Source organism: Thamnophis sirtalis, unplaced genomic scaffold, assembly GCF_051295495.1.
Source record: "Thamnophis sirtalis isolate CommonGarterSnake01/CBP01778 unplaced genomic scaffold, rThaSir2_p1.2 scaffold_12, whole genome shotgun sequence".
Classification (NCBI taxonomy): domain Eukaryota; kingdom Metazoa; phylum Chordata; class Lepidosauria; order Squamata; family Natricidae; genus Thamnophis; species Thamnophis sirtalis.
The window spans coordinates 11,973,982-11,994,045 of record NW_028261392.1 but is presented as its reverse complement, the minus strand read 5'-3'; positions in this window follow the sequence as shown (position 1 = coordinate 11,994,045).

Below are 20,064 nucleotides of genomic sequence, written 5' to 3'. Positions count from 1 at the left end.
CAGTGAGGCAGACAAACAGCTGGAGCCTGTTCCCAGTATGCACATGTGCAGAGTTGCCAGACGAAGGGAACAGCTAAGGAATAGGGATTGACTTGGGAGTAAGGTCACAGGTGGATGATGAAAGGCCCCTTCCAGAGGAAATAAAAGAAGAGCAAAAGGGGAGTGGAGTTTGCAGGAGACAAATGGTTCGTTTAATTGGTTTGTGACTCTCCAAGACTCCTTGCCAAGTTTTGCAGATCTCGGCCTGGCAGCTCTCCAAGCCAGATAAGGTCGGTGACTGTAAATCCTCCCCAGAGGTGGGTTCCTACCAGTTCACACCTATTCGGTAGAACCGGTTCATCAAATCTACCGAACCGGTTAGAAGAGGTTCTACTAGTGGACCCAGAAAGCAGGCCACACCTACAGAAGAGGTTCCAAAAATTTTTGAAACCCACCACTGGCAAGGATCTTGTAACTTGACAGCTTTAAGACTTGCATGCTTCAATGCCAGAGTTTCTGAATAGCTACTTGGACCGACCTAAGTACTAATTCATAATTTCATATCCGGTCACATGGGCAGCAAGCCATTCCCATCCGGTCACATGGGTGGCAAGCCACTCCCACAAAGGAGGCCACACCCACAGAGTAGGTTCCAACAATTTTTGAAACCCACCACTGATCCGCCCTCAAAAGACTTTGCTGGATGTGAATGAGAAGAATTCACAGTAAATTAATAAAAGGAGTTTTTATCGGGACAAGGAGTTTGTTACATGCTTTTGGGAAGCCTCGGTCAGAACAGGCTGATATTTTTACTCTTCTAGATGTTATTCATTCCGGTCATAGCATTCCAAGTGCTGTATGCCTTCTGATCTGAGGACTGCAGTCACCACGTTGGTTGTAAAGGATGCATAGGACCCTATGCGTGCTTTTAGTAAAGGGTGCTTTTAGAACCTAGGAACATGAATATCTTTACTGTTTTGACATGACTAAAAGCCGATTGGAAGTGGAAGATCAAGCTCTGAAGTTCCTTGTATATGGTCTACTCATCGCTTCATTGGTAATGAGCCTCTATATGTGGAGTACTGAAGCAGTGACTTAGGGGACCATGGGGTAGTTGTGAAGATGTTGGAGGGCTAGGATACCTAGGATTTAAGACCTACTTAGGCATGAAAGTCACAAAGTTTTTCTCAGTTCAATTACCTTAATAGGCTTCTAACTCTATTAAATAAATAGGTAAAATTCACAGATGATCAATTGTGATCATCTATTCTTCACAAGCAAAGCTAAGGCAAATGTTGCGTCAGCCGGATCTCCAGCATGGAGTTCGACTTTGCAGCATGCTTGCTATCAGCTTCCATAGTAACAGGTGTGGGGGTGGGTGGGGTGCCATTTGGATTTGGGAAGTAAGCTGGGGAAGAAAAGGAGGATTGTTCTCAAGAATTATTGTGCTACTGAGTGGAGATGTTTTTGTCAGCAGTGGTATTCAGCCGGTTCTGATCAGTTCTGGAGAACCGGAAGTGGAAATTTTGAGTAGTTTGGAGAACCAGTAATTACCACCTCTGACTGTCCCCACCCCCATCTATTCTCTGCCTCCCGAGTCCCTGCTGATTGGGAGGAAATGGAGATTTTACAGTATCCTTCCCCTGGAGTGGGGAGGGAATGGAGATTTTGCAGTATCCTTCCCCTGGATTAGGGTGGGAATGGAGATTTTGCAGTATCCTTCCCCTGGAGTGGGGAGGGAATGGAGATTTTGCAGTAACCTTCCCCTGGAGTGGGGAGGGAATGGAGATTTTGCAGTAACCTTCCCCTGTAGTGGGGAGGGAATGAGATTTTACAGTGTCCTCCCCTTGCCATGCCGATCAAGCTATGTTACGCCCACCAAGCCGAGCCATGCCCACAGAACCGATAGAAAAAAAAAATTGAATCCTACCACTGGTTTATATCCTGTCAAGGCCAACCGTCCTAGGACTTCAGATGGGTTAAATGCATGAAGATGACCTTCACACAACACCATACTGGGCATTGTTTGGACTCTCAGCCTGGGACCCCGGGGGGAGGGATTTGGGGACACTTTCAAACTGTAACTTTCATTCGTTTTGAATCAGATCTTGCCTTCCTTTCGTTGCTCTCATTTCAGTAAAAATACCTCTTCTCTATCTCAATGTAGTTGAGGGTTTTCTTTCTTGGGCTTTGAATGGAGCCAGGACCAACATGTTGATTTATTCCTTTAAAAAAAAATGCTGCCTGATTTTCATTAAGTGTGTAGTCTCCAAGAATGGTATGAAATAACCACAAACTGTAAAAAAAAAATGAAATCACAACACGTTAATTAAAGTAAATCAAAACTGTAAAATCGCAACGCCAAATTAAAACCATAACATTTCAACACATCAAAATATTCCAGGCAGGGCAAAAATGAGAAACACAGCAGCTCAAAATCAGTTAAAAATTCTGGGATAACAAATACGTTTTGGGTGCTTGCAGATTTCTGGGTTTGAAATGAACATCACGGCCCCGTTTCCTATCTGTCCATAGCAATAGTTTTACTTGGTGCCTTATGGATTTATTGTTCTCGATTGTTTTTATGGTTTATGATGTATGCTGTCCAGAATCAAGGTATTCCGTGGTGAAGAAAAGTTTAGAAACTGCTTACAAACCAGTGATGGCAAATCACGAGAATGCACATGCTCGTCTCAAACAGAACCTGGAAGAGAAGATGCCCAGGGGGCATGCACACATCAGAGAATGAACTTCCTGCATGTGCATGTGATGATCAGCTGGCCAGCATGCATGACCATGCCAGAAAACAGAAGGCCATCTCTTCCAGTTTCTGGCACTGCCGCATACACGAAGGCCAGCTGATCATCCAGTGCGCATGCATGTCAGAAACCTGGAAGAGGAACGAGCGATGCTGCATGTGTCAGGCAACATGGCTACACGTGCTCCTTCGGGCATGTGTGTCATAGATTCGCCATCATGGTTAGAAAGAATCAGAGACTTACATCTGAATCAATACATTCAGACAAGGCTGTTTGAATAAGATTTTACTTTAAAGTCCTTTAAAATCTCCACCTGTAAAGCTACTGGAAGTATTGCAATATATACCATATTTTTGGAGTATAAGACGCACCTTTCCCCCCCAAAAAAGAGGGTGAAAATTTGGGTGCATCTTATACACCAAATGTAGCCCCTCCCACCCCCATCAGAGGCCAAAAACACGAGGCATGGAGCAGCGATGATCAGTGGTAATCCCTGCAGCCTGGAACAGCTGATTGGAGGTATTCCGGCAGTCCGATCCACGCGTCAATCAGCTGTGCTGAATCGGGCTGCAATAAGTGCTGAAGCTGACCTGGCTGGTCAGAGTTTGCAGCAGCCATCACATTCAGAAAGCACACACAAGTAATTGATTCAGCAGGATTCAAAATAATAATATGCAATACATTACCAAAAGCAGGTTTTCCAAGGAAGCAGTAAATACAAGCAAAATACAAGCAGTTTCACTTTCAGTTCTCAGCTAAGCCAGGCTCCTTCCTGTCTCCTTGTTGCTCAATTTCAGAGTCCAAATATCCCTCATTGGCTGACTTAGTTGCTCTGCCTATTCATTGGCTGACCTTGTTACCATATGTCATCTGAATACCATGGATGCTGTTAGGCAGAGTCAGATTTTTTCTTCTTATTTTGCTCCCCCAAAACTAAGGTGCGTCTTATACTCCGGAGTGTCTTATACTCCAAAAAATACGGTATATGCATGCCAAATTACTGTACTTTATCCAACGGTAATTTGGTCCAGCAAGTAATAAAGCCAATGCTATTCTAGAACAGTAAGCATCAACTGACTTCAAAAGATGCGCCAAGAACCTCTCATTTATTTTATTTCTTTTAAAATTAAGCGAAATGAAATGAAAAATGAAAAGAGGCAAAAGGATTCTAAAGGAGACTTGTGTGGGCTTCTCTGATTGTAACTAGGTTTAATACAGCTCCTTGCCAAAGGTTGTCTCGGCAAGCATAAATTTTAAATGGGCTGAAATTTGATTTTGCTTCATATTTTTGTGCAAATAAAAAAAAAATCAATCACACATCAACGGCAGTTGTTTCAAATGGAGCTTGACTTCACAAGAAGTGGCTCTGGCATTAAATATAATTTACGATGTCAAGGTAAATGTTTTAAGGCAGCAGTTTTAAAAATACTGACTTTAATAGGATGCAGGACCCCCGTGCGTTTTTATTTAGTCACGAACATCTTACCTACATTACATTTTCAGGCATGGCCTGTGGAGAATATATCCTATCTGGCTACAACAGCAGATGTAGATTTTTAAGGGGATGTTTTCTTTCCTTTCGTACATCCCATTTGTTCAACACATTGTAATTCCTTTGGTACCCAGGGTATTCTGCAGTAGCAACCAGAGACTCCTGGAGTCTGTTAAGGCAGCGTGTTCCACGTTAACATGCTTCTGTGGCTGGCTTCAGGGGGGAGGGGGAATGCTGGGAGAGGCTTTTTCGACAGGAGATGAGTGTGCATCACGTAGCCATCTGTGATCTGGGCCATCTTTTCCCACCCTGAAACCAATTCAGTATTCCTGAAATTTTACAGAAGAATAGCTAGCTAGCTGGATGGATGGATGGATGGATGGATGGATGACAGGTGTGTGTGTGTGTGTGAGAGAGGGAGGATGGGGAGGGATGGAGGGAGAGGGAGGGAGATATACATACATACATACATACATACATACATACATACATACATACTTACATACCAGGGGTGGGTTCCTGCCAGTTCTAATTTCTTCTATAGAAGAGGTTCCACAAATCTACAGTGCTGTTTAGAACCGGTTCCAGCTCCCTCCCCCCGCCCGTCCGCCCGTCATCAAGATGAAGAGCGAGAGGAGGAATTCTGGGAGTTGAAGTCCGCAAGTCTTAAAGCTGTCAAGTTTGAACACCCCTGGTTTTTTTTCTAAAGCGTTAGGGGTGCAAGGGTCTTGTAACTTGACAGCTTTAAGACTTGCACACTTCAATGCCAGAGTTCCTGAGCCAACATTTTGGTTGCTAAGCAAGAGCGTTGTTAAGTGAGTTTCACTACATTTTACAAGTTGGTCACGCCCACCCAGTTACATGACTGGCAAGCCACTCCCACAAAGCAGGCCACACCTACAGAAGAGGTTCTAAAATTTTTTGAAACCCACCACTGATGCATGCATGCATGCATGCATGCATACATACATACATACATACATACATACATACATACATACATACATAGAATGGGACTATAGTATAAATAATGAAAGGGGATATTTCTTCTTCTTCTTCTTCTTCTTCTTCTTCTTCTTCTTCTTCTTCCTCCTCCTCCTCTTCCTCCTCCTCCTCCTCCTCCTCTCCTCCTTCCCCCTCCCTTCTCCTTCTTCCCCTCCCCCTTCTCTTCCCCTTTTTTCTTCCTTCCTTCCTCCTCCTTCTCTTCCTCCTCTTCCATCTCCTCCTCCAGCAATCACTGGAATACAGTAAACCTCATATTCTTCTCATAATTACCCCTATTACATTGATCCTAGTTTATTTTATCCAATATCATCCAGAGAAGCGGTAGACTACTTTGATCCATGAAATTGTTTTTATTAGCCCTATAATACTTTGACCAATTTTCATCAGGGTATGGCAAAATCACTCCCCCAACCCTTACTCTCTCTCTCACACACACTTTTTTTGAAAGTGGAGGAAAGTATAATAATGTTATGTTCTCCTCCAAATTTTGCACATAAAGCCCCAATATATAATTCCGCAATGACTGAAGTGATTGAATATGGCCAATTGTCTATTAGTACAAAGATCATATCCCATCCTTCTTGGCCAGCTCCATTTATTTTGCTTCACATTTTACCTTTTGTAAATTTGCTGGGCCTCTGAATGTAATCTCTCAGCTTTAGGCAGACATCCTTTGTCTTAGAATATCTTTTATTTATTTATTCATTAAAATTCTATATGACAGAAAGCTACACCTAACAGCGATTATTTGAAAAGTAATAAATTGCAATGAAAATGTTCTTTGGAACGAATCATTGCATAGAGGGTAGAGATTGTTCTAGTTTTACAGAATAATAGCTCTTTATCATACCTTCATTAGAGAAATCTATTTCCTGTGTGCATTCTGACAATAACAATATCCCAATTTTTATTTGTGTCAAATCAGGGGCATTCCATGACTGCGTTGCCTGGTGGCTTGAAATCTGTTCCTTCTTGTCAAATTTTCTACATCCTAGCTAGTTTGTCCACTGAGCAAAGCAATTGCAAGATGTGTTTCAGGACCAGAGACAGCTCCTTAAATTCTCAGTCCTCGAGTGGTGAATTATAATGTCCAATGTGACAAGGGGAAAAAAATCCAGAGTAGTCCTATGAACCATGTGTGAGGAACAAAATGTTGCATTTAAGTTTTTATCTCTCTCCTAGTTCTGTCTACTTTTGGCCACATTCCATATACTGTACATTTTTGGAGTGTGGGTCTTCTTGCTCTTCTACATCTTGAAACCTTCTGTAACCATGCTCTTTAAATTGTCCAATCCATCTTCCCTTGCCAAGGATTCCTTTAGAACCTGTTATATTTTTTCATAAGCTGTAAAATAACATGGTGGTTCGGTGGCTAAGACACTGAGCTTGTCGATCAGAAGGTCGGCAGTTCAGCAATTTGAATTCCTAGTGCCACATAATGGACACATAATGGAGTGAACTCCCATTACTTGTCCCAGCTTCTGCAGTTTGAAAGCATGTAGAAATGTTAGTAGAAAAATAGGGATCACCTTTGGTGGGAAGGTAACGGCGTTCCAGGTGCCTTCGGCATTTAGTCTTGCCAGCCACATGACCACGGAGACGTCTTTGGACAGCGCTGGCTCTTCGGCTTTTGTTGTAATATAGTTGCAGAGCCACGCTGAATCACACAGGAGAAAACAAACTCCTAAAACGCCATAACATCCTGATAGTGCATAACATAACATTCTGAGATGTGCCCTACCATTGACGTCCAGGATTTGACCATATATAGACTGAGCAGTAGATTAGAAATTGTACTTTTACAGGCTGTTTTTACCCACATGCTATTGCTCCTCCTGCCTTTGTCCTATCTCAATAAAAGGGGCTCTCAGACCCCCAATCTGGGTCATCGCTCCATCCCGAGAAAGGTTGTCTCCTGTCTTTTCTCAACATTGGCCACATGGGCGAACCACGGGAACGTTACAGGCTTTGAAATGGAGATGAAACACCCCCTAGAGTCAGGAACGACTAGAACATATGAGCGAGGGGAACCTTTACCTTTACCTTCTAAAATGACTTTTTAACAACCAGTCTGCAGATAAATTTGCAAATTTTTTTTTTACTGATTCATGTCTGCCTCAATACATTCGACATATGAGCCGTGGTGGTGCAGTGGTTAGAATGCAGTACTGCAGGCTACTTCTGCCAACTGCCAGCTTCCCACAATTTGACAGTTCAAATTTCACTAGGCTCAAGATTGACTCAGCCTTCCATCCTTCCGATGTGGGTAAAATGAGGACCCAAATTGTTGGGGGCAATAGGCTGACTCTGTAAACTGCTTAGAGAGGGCTGTAAAAGCACTGTAAAGTGTTATATAAGTCTAAGTGCTATTGCTATCTATTTCGTTTGCTTTGGTACTTCCTTTGGTCCACTGCTAAGAAACATCCTTACTTCTGATGATCTCCGTATCAAGTGAAACTTGGATCATTTAGCTAAGCCAGAGGTCACCACAGGTGGAAGTCCTGAATAAAAAGTCCAAGCTTGTGATCATGAAACAGACATTCTTGTGATTTTCTCAAATCTGAGCTTTTTCATGAGAGCAAGGTGTGAGATATAACATTAAATAGGTCACAGGAGATAGAATACATTGATCGAGAAACTGTGCATTCTTCGTGGTTTCCTTTGATTGGGAATTAAAATGAAGTCAAGGTGTAAATAAAAGTCAATGCAATTACATTTCTCGGTTTGTTCCTGGCGTTCAAAAAAATAATAATAATTTCAGCGAAGCTACTTTGAAGCAGACACAAAAGGAAATTATTGTACTCAAGTTCTTTGAACAGTTCACCTGCAGTTATTTTTTTTTTCCAAATTTCAATGAGAGAAATTGCAACGTTCTGGAAATGAGGCATTTCATCTTCTGACTCCTTGTATGATTTCAGCTGGATGCCTTGCTTTCGTTTTGGAGACATTGTACCTGTTCTTTTTATTATTATACTTTTCCATTTACTGGAGTTTACTGTTAAGTTATACTTGTTAATACTTCTCCTGTCATGGTGAAGTGAATTAATGCTATCTGAATTACAGCACTTGGATGAAAGTGGGCTGGATGAAAGAAAGCTGTAGCAGTAAAAGGATTATGGAGGTCCACCTACAAGTCCATCTGCAGCCATAGAAGCTTCTTGGGTGACTTTGGTCTATCAAACTACTTGTCCTGACCTAGACTTCCCCAGCAGCATGAAGCTGAGTCCCAATAATCCCATTTTATTTAATTTACCATGAATTCCTCTCCCGCAAAGTTCTGGCCTAGAGTCTTTCAAGATAGTTCACAATTACCGACCTTTATTAGGCTTGGAGAGTGGCCAGGCTGGTATCTTTCAGATGCCACAATACTTGGCAAGAATGCAAGAAGGAACTAATTGTCTCCTGCAAACTCAACTCCCCTTTCATGCCTATTTTATTTCCTCTGGGAGGGGCCATTCACCATCCACCTGTGGCCTTACTCCCAAGTCAACCCTTGTTCATTAGCTGTTCCCTTCGTCTGGCAACTCTGTGCATTCGCATACTGGGAACAGGTTCCAGCTGTTATTCTGCTCCACTGATGTCCGATTCCAAAGGCAGCTGATAACTGTCAGATGGCCCTGGCCCCCTCTCTGCCTCCGACACAGAGCCCTCATCAGAGTCTTCCCCAGACTCCAGGACTGGCCCATTTTCCTCCCCAATTTCCGCACTGTCTGAATCTGCTGCCAGCTCTGTTGACTGCTGGTGTGCCACAACACTGCTCTGCAGAGTTGTTGTTTTGGGGGAAAATCTGGAGGAGAGAACGCTTCACATGCTGCTTTGATGTTCCAGGAGGAACTTAGACATCTACTCAACAAATAAAGTAAATATGAACACCGGAGGGTGTGCAAAAGGCCTGAGCCATGAATCTCCCTTGCATTCGCACACCCATACATTCAACTCAAGACCGAGTTCATCAAGGACTAAGCGTCTATGTTCTAACATCCAACCCGTCAATGTTTATATATGTAATGCTACAATACATGTTTCATTTTGGCTGGGCAGTATAGTATGTCTGCTTGGGTCGTTTGTAGAGTCGCAAAGATAAACCTTTCTATTTCAGGAAGAAAAAAAAAAGAGATCACTGAAGGACCCTTGACAGAATTTATCTGTTGTAATAACGATTGAATTTTCAAGTAGTCTCCACTTCAAATGTGGGGTTAGCACAACAAACAGATTTAAGGGCACCCGCATTCCTCCTCTTCAACCATATATCTGCTGGGGCTTGGCAGGGCTGGTTGAGATGTATTTGGAGCCCAGGCAGAGAATAATCAGATATCTCTTCTGGCTGAAATGGAAATCCACATCTATTGTAACTCATCTCTCTCTTACTGTGCAGACAGCTTCTGGGCTGTACTTCAACCAAGCATTTGTCACCTAATTTGTCTTTTCAACCTCAAGAGCCGAGCCCCTTGCCTTTATTCATCTCTTGCCTCGAAGGGTTTCTCCAAAGAGGGAATGTACTTGAAGTGAGGAATGCTGGGCTGATACGGCCCTTTTCTGCTGTTTCTAGAAGGGACGTGAAACACAACCAGATCCCAGACGGAATGAATGACGTTTATTTTGAGCAGGAAATTTCCAGCCCAAGAAATAGATCACTGGACCACTGTCCTTTAGTTAGAGTCTGACTGGACTCGAGGCACATAACCCCATCTGTATCAGTATCTTCTTTTTCATTTGTCATCAGCAGCTTGTTTAACGCTTGTCCTCCTTGTCCTCCTCCCTTCCTTCCTCCTTCCTCTTTCTTCTTGTTCTTATTTTTCTTCCTTCTTGTTCTTCTTCTTGTTCTTCTTCCTTCTCCTCCTCCTTCTCCTCCTTCTCCTCCTCCTTCTATTTCTCCTCATTCTCTTCTTTTCCTCCTTCTTCCTTCCTCCTTTGTTGTTGTTGTTCTTCTTCTTCTCCTCCTCCTCCTTCCTTCTTCCTTCATTGTTGTTGTTGTTGTTGTTGTTGTTCTTCTTCTTCTTCTTCTTCTTCTTCTTCTTCTTCTTCTTCTTCTTCTTCTTCTCCTCCTCCTCCTCCTTCTCCTCCTCCCTCCTTATTCCTTCTTCTTGTTCCTCTTCCATCTCCTCCTCCTCCTCCTCCTCCCTCCTTATTCCTTCTTCTTGTTCCTCTTCCATCTCCTCCTCCATCTCCTCCTCCATCTCCTCCTCCTCCTGCTCCTCCTCCTGCTCCTCCTCCTGCTCTTGCTCCTCCTCCTCCCTCCTTATTCCTTCTTCTTGTTCCTCTTCCATCTCCTCCTCCATCTCCTCCTCCATCTCCTCCTCCTGCTCCTCCTGCTCCTCCTCCTCCTCCTGCTCCTCCTCCTCCTCCTCCTCCTCCTTCTGCCATATCCATCATCGGACATTGGCAATCACGTTGCCGATCCTATTTTTATCAACAGCCACACAAGAAAGTGCTTGTGTTCGGTCTTGTCCAAATCAGTCCCTTAGATTTTGAAGTCATGATGTTCTTCTTCTGCCTGTACCTCATTTCCCTTCAATCTTTCCTTGGAGTATTAAGTAAAGTATGCTATATTTTTCTGTGTGTCACGTCACATATTCTAACTTTTGCTTTTTGTATGGTTTTAATGATTTCTCTTGGCTTTCTCAGGTGGCTTATCACCTCCTCATTTCTGATTTTGTCAACCCAACTTATACGCAACAGCCGCCTGAAAAATCCATGTTCCAAATGCTTCTACTCTCTTCAAGTGGTTTTCTCTTCAGAGACCAAGTCTCCACTCCGTAGAGCAGGATAGAAAAGATGTAGCATCTGGCAAGCCTTTCAGTCTTAGGCTTATGTCATGACTGCAGAAGACCTTCATCTGGAGAATGAATGAAACCATGGTTGATTTGTCATTTTCACACTGGCTCCTCTCCCGAACGTTTGACTATATCCTAGATTTCCTTATCCACATGTTTTTTTGACAAAGAACAAGTCACTAGCACTGGTGATGTTACCTAGTTTGGGTAATGAAACATCTTCAAGAAAAGAACCAAGCTCAAAGAGCACTAAGGACTCATCATGTCAACTTTGAGCTACAAATGTTTTACTTCATTGCAGACACATTTTTTAAAAAAGAAGTTCGAACCTCCTAGAACTATCAGACAGAATCAGAAACAAAGAAACTGTACGAATGAGTAGAATGACATTGGGAGAAAGATAAATAGTGCCCACTCCCAACAAAGCATTGGTGAACAATACCAGCAGCAAGTTCAGAAATCTTTGTTGGATAGAAAGCAGTTCCTTTCCAAGGGCTGGTCTTATTTTTAACTGTTTCCCCTTAAAATTCATGTGCTTGCAATTTGGTGAAGCACTTTGATTTAGATTTGTTCTTTGTATCTGGAATGGGGTAATGCTTGCTGCTGCATAAATGCCCAATGAAACATCTTCCCCGAATGTCGTCAACAGCCAAATCTTTTCTGGCTTCCCAACCCTTCTCTAACTTTGGTGTCTTCCGGGAGGGTGAACTTCACACCCCAGGATTCTCAGAAATGAGTGATGATAGCAATAGCAAAGCACTTAGACTTATTTACCGCTTCGTAATGCTATACAGACCTCTCTAAGCTGTTTACAGAGTCAGCACATTGCATAGATTAGATTAAATTAGATTAGATTTAATGAATTTATAGGCTGCCCAATCCCGAAGGACTCCGGGCGGCTTACAACAAATACATTTTAAAAAATAGAAAAGTTAAAACAGAGAAACACAGATTAAAAAAAAACACCACATCATACACCCAGTCTAGTCAGGGCTGGACATCAGTCATGAAGTCAACAGCCCGGGGCCTGCCGGAATAGCCAGGTTTTAATAGCCTTTTGGAAGGCCATGAGAGTGGGTAGGGTCCGGATCTCTGGGGGCAGTTCATTCCATAGGGTCGGAGCAGCTACAGAGAAGGCCCTTCCACAGGTAGTTGCCAGCCGACATTGTCTGGCTGACGGCACCCGGAGAAGGCCCACCCTGTGCGATCTTATCGGTTGTTGGGAGGTATGTGACAGAAGACGGTCTCGGAGATATCCGGGTCCTAGGCCATGTAGGGCTTTAAAGGTAACGACCAGCACCTTGAATTGGGCTCGGAGACCAATAGGGAGCCAGTGCAGCTCGCGGAAGATAGGTGTAATGTGGGTGTACCTTGGTACACCCAGTATCGCTTGCGCGGCTGCATTCTGGACTAGTTGTAGTCTCCGAACACTTTTCAGGGGCAGCCCCATGTAGAGTACGTTACAGTAGTCAAGTCTTGAGGTGACAAGGGCGTGAGTGACCGTGTGAAGTGCCTCCTGAGGACAGTGATGGGGAACCTTTTTGGCACTGAATGGCCAAACTTCAACCTGCATGCATGTGCGTGCCGGAGCGCTGGAAATCCGAAGAACAGCTGGCTGGTGTGCATACATGTGCTGGCCAGCTGATCTTCAGGTTTCTGGAATGCACATGTGTGCTGGCCAGCTGGTCTTCATGTGCACCGGAGCACCAGAATCCCAAAGATCAGCTGACTGGCATACACATGCCTGTTTTTGGCCCGTTTTCAGGCCGTTTTTAGCCTGGCTTCAGACTGTTTTTCAGGCCAAAAATTGCCCCCAAACCAGCCTGAAAATGACTTGAAAATGCCCCCCAAATGCCCTGAAAATGGCTTTAAAAAAGGCCCGAAAACAGCCTGAAAAATGGCTCGTTTTTTGGGCATTTTCCAGGTTATTTTCAGGCTATTTTCTAGTCTCCAGCACCTGCAAAGAGCAGCTGGCTGGCACGCATGTGCGCTCCTGAAACCAGAAGAGCAGCTGGCAATGGCACGCATGCCCACAGAGAGGTCTCTGCATGCCATCTCTGGCACGCCATAGGTTTGCCATCACGGGCATAAGGTGTCACTAGTTTTGGGTAATGAAACGTCTGCAAGAAAATAACCAAGGTCAGAGAGCACCAAGGACCCCTCATGTCGATCCTGAGCTACAGAGATTCTCCTTTATTGAGTTTCAGAAATATTTTTGCTGGGTGGGGGCGTCTAGGAGTTGAGGGTTGCACAGCCTGACTGGGAAAATTTGCTCTGGAGATGTGTAGGGTGGAGAATCTCCCCCTTCTATTTCTGCTGATGGGTTTTAGATCTATCCTTGGCAGGTAAGAAAAAGAAATCTGGTTACCAGGAGTAGAGACGCTGAAAATGCTTAGACGTATAAAAGGGAGAAATGTTATGATTCTCCTCTTTGTCTTAACGATTGTGTGTGTGTGTGTGTCCAACATAATATAGCTGCGCGGAGAATCTGATTACGAAGCACAATTAATATGGAAAAGATGAAAAGTTTTGTAATAAAATTTGCTAACTTAAATCATTCACATTTTCTGCGCTGGCATTCATATTTAGAACAGTCCCAAGGCTGAGATTAAAGCTGTTTGGTAGGTTACTTCAAGGCCTTTTTATTGCTAAATCTTATTATGTCTCTAAAATGTAGAAATTAATCACCTGTCATCAAAGCTGCAGTGGATTATTGACTTCTAAATGTCTCTACAAATTGATTCACGGCGGGATGAAACTGGAGACAGAGCTGGTTTAGCAATCTCGGCGCACGTCATAAAAAGGGGCATCTGAAAAGCGTTTCCACAAACGTTGCTTCTTAGGGAATCGTCCCTGAAGTGTTGGACTTATGGAATCCAGGGATGCTCAGATTAGCTTTTTTGAAGAGAAGAAAGCAGGGTGGGGGGCAAAACTGGAGATCTTAATGAATATGACATTATTCATCTTGGCCAAACACGAGAACAGTCCTCCACTCTTCTGCTCACAATAGAATCTCTTATGCCACCAGGCTTGAAATTTTGAGCTTGGACAATCTTGAACGAAGCTACCTATGGTCTGACCTAAGCATAGTACACAAAATTGTCTGCTACAATGTCCTGCCTATGAACGACTACTTCAGCTTCAACCACAATAACACACAGGGAAACAATAGATACAAACTCAAGGTGAACCGCTCCAAACTCAATTGCAGAAAATACGACTTCAGCAACAGATTGGTCAACGCCTGGAATGCTCCACCTGACTCCGTTGTTGCATCCTCAAAACCCAGTGGTGGGTTTCAAAATTTTTTGGAACCTACTCTGTGGGTGTGTCCTCCTTTGTGGGAGTGGCTTGCCAGCCATGTGACCTGTGGGAGTGGCTTGCCGGCCATGTGTTCTCGTTCTCTCTCTCTCTCTCTCTCTCTCTCCCTCCCTCTCTCTCTCTCTCTCTCTCTCTCTTTCCTTCCTTTTGTCTCTCTGTCCCTTTTTTCTTTCATCTCTCACTCTTTTTCTTTCTTTTTTCTTTATTTATTTCTTTATTTCTTCCTTTCTTTATCTTTCTCTCTCTCTGTGTGTCAGTCTGTCTGTCTGTCTGTCTCTCTCTCTGTGTATGTGTGGGGGCAGTGGTGGGTTTCAAAACTTTTTGGAACCTCTTCTGTAGGTGTGGCCTGCTTTCCGGGTCCACTGGTGGAACCTCTTCTAACCGGTTCGGTAGATTTGACGAACCGGTTCTACCGAATAGGTGCGAACTGGTAGGAAACCAACTCTGTCAAAACCCCACAGCTTCAACCTTAAACTGTCTACTATGGCCCTCACCTTATTCCTAGGAGACCTGTAAGGGGGCATGCATAACCCCACCAGCATGCCTACCGTCCCTGTCCTACTGTCCCCATTTATTTGTACTCATTTCCTGTGCTCATGTCCATGTTTATATTTATACCTGTCATCTTGTACATGTTTCACCAAGAATAAAATAAATAAAATGAAAATAAACATTGCAGTATGCAGGTGTCACCGTTCCAAGCCTGGTCACCAGGAGAAGAAACCACGCTGTGCAATTCAACAGAAAACTTTACTGGCCTTGATTCAGCATGCAATGAATATAAAATGTTTCTAGCCAGCATTACTGGCTTCCGCCCGCCAGCTGGCTATGAGGGCTTGGCACGATCCACCCATGCCTGCCCCAGTAATCACTCTTCGGACCAGGATTCATGGCATCCTCTGTTTCTGGCTGCCTCTGTTTCTTTCATCTTGACCAGCTACCAGTGTGAGTTCATCCCGGCACCCATTACCCGACACCCAACTGTGCATCCCCTTCCCCCTCTGTGGTTTGTGGCAACTCTGATTCTTAGACATTGACAGTCAGCTCCCCTCTACCAGGGGGACCATATCTGGAAGAGAATAAGCACATGCACTGGTTAGTGAATCTGCAGTCAGGCCCAGGTTATGAGGATTCCCTCCCTCAGATACTCCATGATGAGATACACCTTTTCCCCTATGTCGAATGGTCTTTGTGGAGACTTTTTCTTGTCTGCATGGAGTTTCTGGGTTTTGGTTGATATCAGGTTTGTAACTGCTCCCATGGCTTGCAACCATAGCTTGCAAAGATATAGCCTGATTTTCCAAATCATCTTCTGAAAGTCTTGCCGAGAGCCCTGTTGGCACAATGGTTAGAAAGCAATATTGCAGGAAAACTCTGTCCACAGTCTGGAGTTTGATTCTGTCCAACTTAAGGTGAATTCACTCTTCCATCCTTCCGAGTTGGCAAAATGAGGACCCAGATTCTTGGGAGCAATATGCTGACATTGTAAGCCACCCAGAGAATGATGTAAAGCATTATGGGTTGGTATAAACAGTAAGTCTAAGTGCTAGTGCTATTTTGTTTAAAAGCACCCACACTTTCAATCATTAACTGGAAAGCCTCTCTCCCCCTAGAAATTTTACTGGCTTCCAATCACTCCTTTCATACCTTGCAGGCTTCCAAACCTGTTTCTTGCAGACATCTCACAGTTGGCCATCCCATTGGGCCCTGAAAGTAGAGACCATAGCATATGGATACCTGGGAGGTGAAAGAGATATTTGGAGACATGAGAAGTTGGCATTGGCCCTGTTTCATTCAGAAGCTGCTGTGAATTTGGCTCCCTTCTCTAAATGAACTGCTATGCAATTTTTCAATTCCTGGTCCTGACTTTTTCGTATGCTTAGAGGTAAAGGTTCCCCTCGCACACACGTACTAGGGGGCGGTGCTCATCTTGTTTTCAAAGCCAAAGACTTTGAAAGACATAGACTGGCACCAGGCCATAGCATGCTGGAAACAACATCATCCACACAAACAAGAGAAGCGTCATCCGCAGGATGCAGGCAGCACTCAAAGCCACACACTCGCAAGTCTGTGGAAAATTCTCTCTCCATAGAACTTGTACCTGGTGTTCCAAAAGTTGGGGGCCGCTCTTGAAAATATCCAGCTCTAAATCCTGCTGGATTTAGAATTTCAATAAATGCAGCTAGATGGCAGCTGCACACCTTGGCTGACCTAATGAAGACTTGGGTGGAGGAACCATCTGGACATCCAGTGCTGAATGTTGGACTGTTTCCATCGGCATGAGAGGACTTCAAGTTGACTTCGCCATATGTTTCTCTTGGTCTGCTTACTGGAAGACTGAAGTATACAAGAGCTCTGACAAACTTAGCAAGAAATCAAGGTGTAGCTTCGCGACATACAACACATCCGCCTGGATTCCCTCTTCGTGTTTGTTTTATCGTATGCCACTGAGAGTTGGGTCTGTGGAATTGGCAGCTGTATAAATTTGATAAATAACTAAATGTATCACCTAATTTAAAAAAGTGAAAACGAATACCCCTGTTGTCTATCCAGAATTTGATTAATTTTTTAAATGTATTTATTTAACAAAACAGCTAAGGATGGATGTGCGGTAAAGGTTCCCCTCGCACATATGTGCTAGTCATTCCCGACTCTAGGGGGCAGTGCTCATCTCCATTTGAAAGCCAAAGAGCCAGCGCTGTCCAAAGATGTCTCTGTGGTCATGTGGCTGGCATGACTAAATGCTGAAGGTGCACAGAATGCTTGTTACCTTCCCACCAAAGGTGGTTCCTATTTTTCTATTTGCATTTTTACGTGCTTTCAAACTGCTAGGTTGGCAGAAGCTGGGACAAGTAACAGGAGCTCACTCTGTTACGTGGCGCTAAGGATTCAAACTGCCAAACTGCCAACCTTTCTGATGGACGAGCTCAGCGTCTTAGCCCCTGAGCCTGCGCATCCCTAAGGATGGATATATGTATTTGAAATTTTGCACAATAATTTCACTAAGCGATGAACTTATTTCATGTGTTTTTCCCCATGATCTTCAAAGATTGACTCTTTCCACTTTCATGAATGAATAAATAGCTTTATGGTCACCCTTATAGCTAGGGATTTGTATCCTGAAGACGCAATAAGTCTACATTTATTGTTGTCACATAACTCTGTGTGTAGGTGTGGCGGTCACCCATGGCCCAGTGCATAACAGGGCATGTGCAGCCACGCTGAACCACACAGGAAAAAACAAGTCCCAAAAGATAAAACATCCTGACCAGGATATGACCATATATAGACAGAACTTCCCTGAGCAGTAGATTAGCAATTGTAGTTTGACAGGCTGTCTTTAATCACATGCTGATTGCTTCTCCTGCCTTTGTCCTATCTCAATAAAAGGGGCTACCAGACTCCATTCTGGGTCACCTCATCCCAGGAAAGCTCGTGTCCATGTCTTTTCTCAACATTGGCCTCATGAGGCGAACCACGGGTACTTCGCAATTTATGTAGATTATATTGTTTTGGAACTACAGTCTGATAACTGAATCTCAAACAACATCCCTCATAGCCAACAAGCACATGCATTTCACTGAGAAATGGATTGTTTGAACATCCTGTTTATGAAATATATAATACAGCTCAGTGAAATATATAGAGATACAGAATAGACTGTATAGCTATGAGACAATTATCAAGCAGAGATTAATAACACATTGGCAAAATGATCTGCCTAAACTTCAAAGCAGGCTCTTTTCTATCCAGGGTATTGTTCCGTCTCTTTGCTACTCCATCAGTTCCTTTAATTTATCTGATTAACGGCTGCATGGTGAAAACTCTGTAAAAGAGAGAGAGAGAGAGAAGGAGGGAGGGAGGGAGAGAGAGAGAAAGAGGAAGAGAGAGAGAGAGAGAGGGAGGGAGAGAGAGAGAGAAAGAGGAAGAGAGAGAGAGAGAGAGAGAGAGAGAGAGAGAGAGAGAGGGAGAGTATTTGGTTGTTTAAATTAAGTTTATGAATTTTTCTTAAGCCTGCCAAACAGTTTAAATATTTCATAGCTTTCAACCTAGGCTACAATTCTAATATTTATAAGTCTTGTGTGCAGATTTCAGAGATGATAATTACAACTCTCAAGACACCAAATACAGCAGATGTTCAGTATTTCCTTGGCAGAGGTGTTTTTCATGGCTTTTTCTTAAACTCAATATCCTCCTCATTTTATCTAAGTGGGGAAGAGAAATGATTACCTGGCTCGGGTATAATGTAGCAATAGGAACAGCACTTAGATTTATATACTGCTTCATAGTGCTCTACAGCCCTCTCTAAGCGGTTTACAGAGTCAGCCTCTTGCCCCCAACAATCTGGGTCCTCGTTTTACCCACCTCAGAAGGATGGAAGGCTGAGTCCACCTTGAGTCAGTCAGGATCGAACTCCGAATTGCTGGCAGCCAGCAGTCAGCAGAGGTAGCCTGCAGTACTGCATTCTAACCACTATGCCACTATGGCTCCTAAAGTTTTCAGCCTTTGTGGACCTCAGAACAGTCTGCTTCAGTCTGCTTGAAATACTCTGTGTCCCATTCTTCGATCAATCAAAATGGAGCTGGAAGGGACTTTGGAGGTCTTTTAGTCCAGCCCCCTGCTCAAGCGAAGACCCTATACCATTTCAGACAAGTGACTGTCCAGTTCTCTTCTTAAAAACCTCCAGCGATGAAGCGCCCACAACTTCTGAAGGCAAAGTGTTCCATTGGTTAATTGTTCTCACTGTTAGGAAATTTCTCCTTAATTCCAGGTTGCTTCTTTCCTGGATTAGTTTTCATCCATTGTTTCTTGCTTTGCCTTCTGGTGCTTTGGTAAATAAGTTGACCCCTTCCTCTTTGCGGCAGCCTCTCAAATACTGGAATACTGCTATCCAGTCCCTCCCTAATCTTTCTTTTTCTAGACTAGCCGAGCCCAAATCCTGCAACCGTTCTTCATATGTTTTAATCTCCAGGCCTTTAATTGTCTTAGTTGCTTTTTGTTGCACTTGTTCCAAACTCTCAACATATTTTTTTTTTGTAATATGGTGACCAAAACTGGATGCAGTGTTCCAGGTGTGGCCTGGAAATATTATGCTCCATATGTAGTATCTGCCCTCCAAATGGCAGATTGTTGTTGTTGTCAGTTGCAAAGTCGTGTCCAACCCATCACGACCCCATGGGCAACTTTCCTCCAGGCCTTCCTGTCCTCTACCATCCCCTGGAGTCCATTTAAGTTCATGCCTACTGCTTCAGTGACTCTATCCAGCCACCTTATTCTCTGTTGTCCCATTCTTTTGCCCCACTCTTTATGCTGGAAGATACACAAACACAGCCGTTGCACAGCCATTCCAAACGCACTTCAAGGTGCTGGTTATTACCTTTAAAGCCCTACATGGCCTAGGACCTGGATATCTGTGAGACCGCCTCCTGCCACATACCTCCCAATGGCCGATAAGATCTCACAGGTTGGGCCTTCTCTGAGTGCTGTTGACCGGACAATGCCAGCTGGCAACTCCTCGGGGGAGGGCCTTCTCTGTAGCTGCCCCGGCCCTGTGGAACGATCTATCTGCAGAGATCCGGACCCTCCCCACTCTCTCGGCCTTCCGAAAAGCCACTAAACCCTGGCTATTCCAGCAGGCCTGGGGCTGTTGACCTCATGAACAAGGTCCAGCCCCACCCAGATTGAGTGTATGGTGCGTTGCTTTTAAATCTGTTTTCTCTTTCCCTATTTTTTA